At 36.7% G+C, this 10,795-nt stretch overlaps 1 pseudogene; it reads right to left on the bottom strand.

The window, feature by feature from the left end:
• Positions 1-1,107: 1,107 nt before the first annotated feature.
• Positions 1,108-10,666, bottom strand: LOC113100758 (SRSF protein kinase 1-like; annotated as a pseudogene).
• Between the last annotated feature and the right edge of the window lie 129 nt (positions 10,667-10,795).

Below are 10,795 nucleotides of genomic sequence, written 5' to 3'. Positions count from 1 at the left end.
TTAAACTGGAAGTAGTGTGATCTAATTCTGCTCACTCCATATTTAGGAAAATGACATCAGGTTATTCCAATGCAATGTGGTATTACCACAAGAGTCAGAACACAGCATTCTAAGCAGGAGCATAATGAATCATTACTGTTTATAGCTGTCTTTCCAGTTTTGACTTCTTGTCTGACCAGATTCTGCTAAATAACTTGCAGATATACAATAAGTAAACTAAGCACACACAATGCACAGTTTACAAACCAGATGCTTAATCTATGGAACCTTTATACTTGTCAAATGCCATGCAATGATTCGCCTTTTAAAAACAATAGAATAATCTGAAATTTTACTTGACAAATAATGTATATATAAAACCACCATTTAGTGGCTCAAAACATGCAAATCTGATCATGACTAACAGAACTCCCAAATAATCTGTTCAAACAGCATTTACACTCCAGTGTAAACAATTAGATCACAGATGACAAAATGCCTTAGAAACTGATAACATAGCTTGACTGACGGTAATAAATTAGGTTTTAAGTGTACAAATTCTTCCCACATGCAATCAGTTTCTAAGGCATGCAAACTATGCATCTTTCTGTTTAGTCCATTTAGTTACAGATCAACTAAGAATAAAAGACTAGGAGGAACAAAGAAACATGGGTCAATGAAAGAGTAGAAGTAGTGGGCGAAAGGTTGAGGAGGAAGCGAATATGAAGAGGATGTTTATAGAAGAGATAGGGTCTCCATGCATTTTAACAGCAGGCTCTGATTGTTTAGCAGGGAAATAACCACAGATTACAAAACTCTTAAAGCACTGACATTTCACTACATATTAGAAAATAAAGAAAAACAACAGACATATTCAGAAATAAAAGAAAACAACATACAATAAATAATTAATTAGGTATTTCAATTTAATTACATAGTGTCTGTAGTGACTGAGATATTAATATGGCAATGTAAATTTCAGTGACATTAAAACTGAAAATCATTAGGTATGTCCTTTACTGTAGGTATGTGTTACATGAAAAATCTCCTGTACCATCTTTCCTCAAATGTAATGCATGAAACATTCCGCATTTTTGTAATTTAGGCAGACACAAAATATTGCATTACCTTCATCTCTGGAGTAATCTTCACCAGAGTGGGTTTCAAACAAATAATCACCAGTGGCCAATTCAAAGCCTGAAAAGAGAAAAGTATCCGATATCAGGTCTGAACATTACCAATTTGATTTACCTGATCTCACAACGGTGCCTGTCGATTTATGTACAGCAGTTCAGAGTATGAAAAGAGAATGCAGAAAAGCTGAGTAGATTTGCAGAAGACAAAACTTGAAATGCACTATAGCAACAATAAAGATAGCCTTCGTGCTTTTTTTTAAATGTGGAACTAGCCACAGCTAGACAGACCTTTTTCTCAAACCTCATAACAGTAACTTAAACGGCACTTTTTTTGCTACTGTTGAGAGACTGACAACAAAAAAAAAAAAAAAAAAAAAGATACCTGGCGATTTCAATCAGGTTTCCGATCGCATCACAGCACAGAGACAGAGCTCATAAGATTATAAATGATATCTGCTTAAATTCTGAGTGCTGCATTTGCCACTGTCTATCATAACATAATTCTACAGGGATTTGAAAACTGGGTCAGGCTTTCTGGATGGTACTCAAACTGGGAGATTTACTATGTGAATATAGTAGAGCATAAGTCCAAGTGAACGTCCATGACATGGTGGGTCCACAAGGCTCAATTCTTGCACCGCTCTTGTTTAGCCTGTATATGCTCCCACTAAAGTCAAATAATGAGAGAGAACAAATTGGCTATATGTTGATGATACCCATAATCTTAATCACCAAATGACTACACTCCCATTGATTCCCTCTGCCAATGTACTGACAAGTATCGAGTCAGTTAGAAATACCCAAGCGTTCACACAAAACAAAGGGAGTCTGCTTCTAGTTATTATGCCACCCGCAGTTGGAGAGCGCTTCCAGAAGATATCAAAGTCCTAAAAACATTACTCACATTTTAAAATGCAGACTCAAAACTCATCTGTTTAACTGTGCATTTATTGAATGAGCACTGTGCAATGTCCGAACTGATTGCACTATATTTTATGTATAATCATTTTCTATTCTTAACTTTTTCAAATTCATTTTTAACTTTTAAATCCTTTTCAAAGGTTTTAAATTCCTGTTTGATTGTTGTGATTTTTTTTCTTCTCTTTACGTAAAGCACTTTTAATTCCCAATGTGTATTAAATGTGCTATATAAATAAACCTGCCTTCTTGCCTAGAAGTAATGCAAATTTAACAAACTGATCAGATCATGTGTTGCTTCTCACCATGCAGGCTGTGCTCCATATGTCAGCGGGTGTGCTGTACCCGATCCCAGCAGCACCTCCAGAGATCGGTACTGCCGGGTCTGAATGTCTTCAAGTAAAGTGCTTGTGCTGAAAAGCAGAAAAATCATAGCAATACTCAGCTCTGGACAAAGTCAGATTATTCAATTTTTTAAAAGAGGAAATTAACTTCTAGATTTAATAAACGTCTGTGCACCATTTATCAGTCCACCAAATAAACTTGCACTAACGTTCAACCATGGGTGTTGGTAAGATTGGTTTAAGGTTTAAATATATGATACAATTATTTATTATCAAGTAATATTGTGAAATATTATTACGATTTCAAATAACTATTTATTTTATTCCTGTGATGGCTAAACATGATTTTCATCATTCATTACTCATATTACTTTTGTATTACCGTGATCCTTGCAAAAATCTTTCTTATTTGCGTTTTACAGATAAGTGGCTACAATTAAGATTCTTACCACCCAGCAGGCATTGCCAAGGTCAGCAATCTTGACCTTGATTTTTTCTTGCATTAATTGGCTCCAGTGGATTGACCAATAGGCTTCCAGATGACAACTTATCTGGAAGAGGAAGAAAAAGCTCAACAAATCTGTGGTCACTATAAAACTTTCATTGTCAAATTACTCAAAAATGCTGTGTTTACCTGAAAATAATAGCATTGCAGGTTAGAAACGACATGAGGCATGAACAAATAATGACACTTTTTAATTTTTTTTTATGTGAACTACCCCTTTAATGTAAAAAATCCTATTAATTTTAATCCTCTTTAAAAGACATAGAAAATTCACTAACCGTCCTTTAGCTTATCCTTGTTCTGTTCCCTGGCTCTAGTTCTAGTCTTTTGCTGATCTTTCTCTCCGGGTGTCAAGCTCTCCTCCTCTGGCTGCTCTCGTCCTGAAGTGCCATTACTTGTAGCAGGGCCTGGTCCAGTTCAGGGGACTCTGCCCCATTGCAGTACTCGTACATGCTTTGAGCAGTGTCCTCTGGGTCTGTGTTTGCATTATGGTGATCCTCCTGTTGCAGCTGGCCATGTCGCTGGTCTCCTTGATCATCCTCCTCAGGTTGTGTTTGACTGGAGTGCATACAGCCGTTACAGTTGAGCTCAAGTGAAGCATCAGAGGTTAGTCTCTCTCTGGGGCCCCACTGTTACGCGAGATGCAGAGAAAGAGAAATATGTTGGCAAAGTGTTAATGGCAGCTGATTGGTATGGAATCACAAATGATAGCAAATTCTAAACCACTTTAATTAACACTAGCACTATAAATATTATTGATACAAATAGAAGCTAACTTATTGTGTCCTCAGTAGCAATGTCCTGCAGTGACGCTTGTCTGAGTGGGGCACAGGAGGGGGATTTGGGGGATTCTGGGGTCATCCTCCTCTTCCTCTCTGCCTTCAGGCCCAATCTCCATTTCCTCCAAGTCCATAATGCACTTTTCCAGGAGCTCCGCTTGACGCTTCTGTTTCTTCTTTAGTTTCTTTTTTTTGTTTTTTGACATTTTTGGTGCCTGGGGAAGAGCAAGATGGGTTATCATCTTAATGCTAAAGAGCAATAGCATTTTGTTGACAACTGAAAAATTCCAGGTTATTTGACAATTATACATACACTACCATTCAAACATTTAGATGTTTTTTCCAAGATGTTTTTGAAACATGACTCTCAGTCTTAACACGGAAGCATTTATGTGGTTAAAAACAGTGATAATGAGAAATAATACTCCTACTTAAAAGAGGCGTTTTCTATTTTTAAAAAATTTCAAAAGTAATTAATTCTTATAATGGCAAAGTTTAATTTTCAGCAGCCCATACCAGAGATGGGGACTCGAGTTTGAGACTCGGACTCGAGTGCGACTTAAGTCGCACAAACAGTGACTTCAGACTCGACTTGAGACTCGTCCTCGAAAGACTTCAGACTCGACTCGGACTCGAGCTCCGGGACTCGTGAACAATGTTAATTTTTAGTAAACGTCAGATGAGCTCGCTGTTAGAGTTGTGACGTTCGCGAACGAACCGATTCTTTTGAACGGCTCATAAACATGAACGATGGGAGCCGAGTCACGGCTGGAGGGGAGCCGTTCTTTCTGTCGCTTTTTTTTCCTATGCGTGTTTCAGAGAGCGTGTTTCACACAGATGCACACAAATGAGCTCCTCCGCGAGACAGAACAGTTATAGGGGGAGGGGCGCACCCAGCGCAGGCCAACCCTTTATAGCGTGATGATATTAGTTATTAGTTGTGCACGCATCCTTCACGTGAGTACTCCAGTGGAAAAAAACCTGCGTGCATCTGTCATTGGGTAGGAGCGGAGCCATGACGTTTTGCACAGATATTCATTGCAGCCCACTTTGTTATTGTTCATTGACTTGAAGGGGCTGATGTCCTATTTGCAAAGTTTACAGTAGTAATAGTATGTAGACATTTCCATTTTATTTATTCTAATTTTATCTACTTTAAATATTTTTGGTTCTCTATCAAAATGTTCTTGTGTGATAACAATGTTCTTGTGTTGAAGTGTTTGTAGTAAAAGCTGTTTTGCACAGAAATTCATTGCAGCCGGCTTTGTTTTTGATGTTTATTTGTGAGTAGGTATTGTATGAATAACATAAGTCAGCGTAGCTTTGTTCATTCTTAAGCCAGACAAGAGGTGTGCAGCTATACAGCCAGGACAGACAGAAGGCCATTACTTAATCCATAAATGCAAAATACAGATATTAACTTAAAAGTAAAGCATTCTTGGTGTTTTTGTCATGTTGCAATAGCCTGTTTACACTGATTATATACCAAAATCAAAGTTGATATTGTATGCTAATAAATAGAGTTGTCATAATAACATATTACATGCTTTGAATTCCTTATATATAGCTATGCAGTGTTCTAAGCAGCTTGGATGGGTCGCTGTACGTGATGCAACATTTATTATAACCAGAGACTTAATATAATAAAGAGACTTGAGACTTGACTTGGACTCTAGCTCAGAGACTTGAGACTTGACTTGGACTCTAGCTCAGAGACTTGAGACTTGACTTGGACTCTAGCTCAGAGACTTGTGAGCATCTCTGGCCCATACCCAAGTCTTCAGAGTCACAAGATTCTTCAGAAATTATTATAATATGCTCATTTGCTGCTTAAGAAAAATGTATTACTATAAATGTTGATAACATGTACTGCTTTACATTTTTGTGGAAACTATGAAATAAATTTTATTTATTTTTTTATTCTTTGATGAACATTTTTTTTATATATATAAATCATTTGTAACATTATAAATGTCTTCATAGTCACGTGGGCAAAATATTAAGTTGCAAATACCCCAGAACATTCCTGTAATTGGGAACGACAGCTCAAGATTATATTCCGAGAACTACAGAAAGAATGAAAATAACTGAATAGTTTTCTTCAGGACATTAAAGTTAAAAATAAAAGATAATAAAAATTTTCAAAAATGAAATGCATAAAAACATTTCCTAAAGAAGGAAAGTATACCTGTTTAGGCGCTGGGCAGTGCTCACTGGAAGATAAAGAACACAACAATTTTAAGAGAAGTATGCTAGAGGGTAAGAAAGCTAACCAACAAGTTGTATTAATGAGAGAATGTGGACTGGCTAAGCAAAAACTACTGGGGAAAAGTTGACACATAATCATTCGAAACTGACTGAAGCCATGTAATAAGTGTCCTTCATCATGTGTGAGTGAGTTAGCAGAGCTGCTGTACCTGCTGACCCAGATGGAGGGGGAGCACCAGCTTTCTGCCACTCAGTGGCTTCTGCGGCCAACCGCCTGATATACAGCTCATCCACATTCATGAGAATGTTCTCTGGCTTAATATCTGTGTGGATGATTTGACACTTGGTGTGCAGGTAATCCAGACCTTGAAGAACCTGAGAGATTTCAAAAAGAGAGACAGAAATGTCATACTAAAACTGTTAATGTTATTAATGGTTTTTCACAGCTCTCTAAAACAGGTAATCTTGATTGCTTCTGATTCTAACTTTGTTTTTAAAAGAAGTCTCTTAAGCCAGTGTTATAATTTCCACGTCTGCGAGTCCGCTATGGTAGGCGTGACGGAAAAAATGTGATCAGAGAGTGCGTGTGGAGGCTCTGAGTGGACGACCGTGTGCCTTCCATTTTTTGTCAGTAGGTTTCAAAAGCACCATTGCACATGGCGCAGGCTGTGTGAAGAAGCCCATTGCTCCTCGAACCGGTACAATCAGTCAATAAAACAATATAAAGACAGCCAGATGTGCAATCATTCTGGGCTTTTGTTTGTTCTATAAACCATAAACAGCGTACACTTTCGGTAGTACATTTCAGAAGTTCTTTTAAGAACTTAAGTCATTTTGACAGTCATGTACATCATCCCTTATAAACATGTCTGTTCTTATGGTTTTATAAAAATAAAACAAATATATGTGACAAACTAAACATGCTTTTGTTATCAAATCATTCTGAATTTTTAATACAACAAAAATGTTCAGCAAGACTGTAAACCCAAAATAAATCCAGGACAGCAGTTAATAAGTCAAACTAGAATTACGTGAACACCGATCTGGTTTTGCGGTGGTGAGCGGTGTTACCTGTCGAATGATGCTTTTGACACAGGGCAGAGGTAAGCCTTGATAGTTGGACTTGATAATCCATTTAAGCAAGTGGTGTCCTAAAACCTCAAACACCATGCAGACATCTGAAAGGTCAAGTAAAGGTTCAACGCTTTGAAAATGGAAAAATCTGTTGATAGAAATAAGTGTAGAAGACTAACAAACATGAAAACCATAATACCAGGATAGCTTCTCTCAGTATAATCACTACAACGCAACAACTGTATCAATGTGCCCTTGTAAAAGAATTTGGGGTATCTTAAAATAGCATGGGACACCTGCTTGAAGACTTCTTAACCCATTTTCTTTCTCACACAGAACATTCTTCATATTCAAGGATACGAGTCCCATTGACCCCTGAGATCTTGAAGTCATCCAGTAGCTGCACAACCATCTCTCTGTTCGGATCATCAGGGTCTGTATTTCTGACCTGGAAACAAAACAAAACAATATATTTTCAATAATATCTGGATTTAGATTCAAATGAATTAAAATAACTGATTAAAAATTATTAGGATTCGATTAGATTTAGTCTACATTTCACCGTTTCATTGTTTTTGCCTTTCCTTTTTCTGAAATGGTTAAAGCGTTTCATCTTTAGTGGTTTCTTGATACTTACAGATCTGAGTAGCTTTATTTCATCCAGAGCTGTTTCAGTGTAATGCTCTGCACTCTTTACCACCTTCATTGCAACAAACCGCTTCCCTCTGCAGAGAAGGAACGAATGAAGAGGAAAAACTTTATCATGCACATTTGATTCTGGGCATATTGTTTTATTCAAAATGACAAAGCTCTTACTGGATGTCCCAGGCCAGCCACACAGTGGAGAAATGCCCCCATCCCAGCTTCCGGATCACATGGTATTTACTATTGAATAGGTCCCCTATTTTCACATGGTGATATCCTCCTAACCAAAGAAGAACAACAATTCAGACAGCTCATCGATTGTCCTTTAGGGCTGTTTGATTTTCATTTTGTTAGGGACTGATTTTAAGCAATCAATTTAAAGGATGTTTAAACCAAAAATATACATTTTTATAAACTTCCCTTTTACATTAAATAAAAAAATAAAAAATCACATAGATATTTGAAACATACAGCCATAGGGGTATAAACAGGATGATGACATTCCTGTATTTACAGTACAAAATATCCATTACTTTTGCAGTTTACAGTAGTTATGTGTAGCACTTCTAAGAAGAAATTGTAGCTTCATCCACAGAAAAAAACAACAACTGTGAAACAAGGAAGTGCTTCTAGTCTTTTAAGTTTTCTCAGACTGAGCTTGTCATTTCAGCAATTTTAAGTCTAGTCTAAAATAATCAAGCTGTAACTTCTGCTGTCAAAAATAACTTCTAGAGCTTTGTCTCCAACCTTTGCAATAGTCATTAGGATCTTCTTGCTCTTCATCATCAGAGCCGAGGATTTCCTCATCGGGCTCCTGTATCTGGGTCTCTGTAGGGGGCTGCTGTAGTGATGCCCCGCGTGGAGGATGTGCTGGCCTGAGGGATGACAGTACATTTCATTTAGGTCAATGGACACACATTAAAGTATAGTCTATATAGGGCAGTCCTCTTACAGTATAAACCCTCACAGAGCCAACATCTTACATAAAAGTCTCTTTGATGCTGATTTCACATTAAATTTTCTGACAACCGTCTCATGCGATTTAGATTTTTGACATGCTACATTCACATAGACTAAATTTTACCACATAAAAACACCTTTAATGAGCTCACAGTATAACCAAACTCGACCTGAATAAAGCAGCTAATAATCTTAGAATAAATGAAACAGATGTTGCAATTATAACTAAAATTTTGGTATCCTGATCTAACAACTTTGTGATGCTGATTACAACAACAAATCTGCTTTTAAACAGGCTATATTGTTAAAATAAAATAAAATAAATAAAAATCTAAATTTGTAATTGTTGGTTCCAAGAAACTTTCCAGTCAACAAAATGTTCTGAAAAACAGTTTTTTTTTTTTTTTTTTTTTTTTTTTAGATCATTCAAATATACTTTACACTAAAAAAAAAAATGATTCTTTTAATAACTTTTGAACTGAGAGGTCGATTGGGGAGCCAAAAATTATTAATCTATGGCCAAATCCCCTTTTGGTACCATATTTATTAAGAGTGTAAATAAACAAACTTGACATGTTAAAAAATAAATAAAACAAAACGTTAAAAATCTATTTAAACTTCTTCTGATTTAAAAAAAAAAAAACAATGTTCACAGCTAATGTTTCGGTTTCTACCGCATAAGATCCTTTGTTAAATACAATGCTGACAAAAAAAAAAAGAAAAGTTTCAATGCATTTCACAGACTGCATGTATGCTTTCTTGGTTTAACTAATGCAAGAAAAACACCTGTGTCTTACATCACAAAAACTGAAGTGAAAGAAAGTGCAACCTGATACTCAGCATGCCAAAAAAGATAACAATTTACAAAAATGTTAAGGGATATTATCAAATGAACACGGTTCAACAACTAAAACTTAATAATTGGAGTAAACTCTAGATAACTCATTCTGTACACATCAAAACAGTGGCACCTAACAGAGACAGCATTTAACATACTTAGCAACTTCCAGAACATCATAAATAAAAGTCAATAGACAGAATCCCATATTATGGTTCCTATCCCAGAAAACAGTTTAACTATGCACAACCCAATATACATATAGGCAGTCCTTCTTAGGTCTAGTCTAACACTGTCATTTTGTAAATTAAAACGAACACCCAAATAAATAGAAACTAGTAAAGAAAAGAAAAAACAAGAGAATAAATCACAAACTCACTTCTTGGTCGACTTCTTGGCTTTGGCCCTTTTCTTCCTCGCCTGAAGTGCCAGAACTGGTGTGACAAATGAAGTGCAACATATGACAATGAAACTATTAATTTAAAAAAATACCAAACATAGCCTGAAATAATACAGGACACACACATACCGGAGATAGTAATCTTATGTAATGCACATAAACAATACACAGCTGCGTGTTTACAGTAGTGTGACAGGAACTGAGCGCTTTACATGAGTGCAGACGTGGCTCTTAAATAACATGCATTTTTCATCTGTTTTTATAACGCCAAAAACGAGGCTGTATGAAATGAATTCCTGAAGTTTCCACGACAGCAAAGGGGAAAACATACGCTTTCCACTCTCATCCAGCTGATACGTGCACGCGCCTACTCATAAGATTAACGTCTAACGTTATCTATCAAAAGAAAAGCGAAATCGCTTAAAGTGAAGGTGATACAAACCGACAATAAAACATGCCTCTGGGGCGTGATGAAAGTAAATTTAGCTCACTTCATCTGCAGACTGACTGGCTACATGCTAACGCTAAAGACACCAGCCCATGCGTCCCAATACAAGGCAAAATGTGTCTTTATGCTTTAATATTACACTACTCGTTTGAGTCAGAACGTACGTTAGTCACCTTGCCTCATGTATAAACGTTATAGCTTCAAAAAAGGCAAATAATAAAGTCAAGGAAGAGATTACCTTTTCTCTCCATGTTGGCCCCTTAGTTGGCGGCTTGGCTGGCCCTGCGCATGCGCGCACCTACGGGCACGCGCGACTTGACTTGCGCGTTCACAGTGCGAAATGTCATATATTTTTTCTTTATTCGTCACTGCACCTTTTTAAAATGTATGTGCTCTCGCAAGTATTCGTCGAATAAGGTGTGACAGAAATAGCCAGACGAGCGCATCTTAACACGGAAACAAAGAATGCGTCATGGTAGCCATAGTTACAGCGGTTACTATTGTAAATTATGTTTTCTGTAGTATTTTTTTATATATATAAATGATTAAAGAAATTCTTGA

This window comes from Carassius auratus, unplaced genomic scaffold (assembly GCF_003368295.1).
Source record: "Carassius auratus strain Wakin unplaced genomic scaffold, ASM336829v1 scaf_tig00217349, whole genome shotgun sequence".
NCBI classification, from domain to species: Eukaryota; Metazoa; Chordata; class Actinopteri; order Cypriniformes; family Cyprinidae; genus Carassius; species Carassius auratus.
This window is presented reverse-complemented; position numbering and strand designations above follow the sequence as displayed.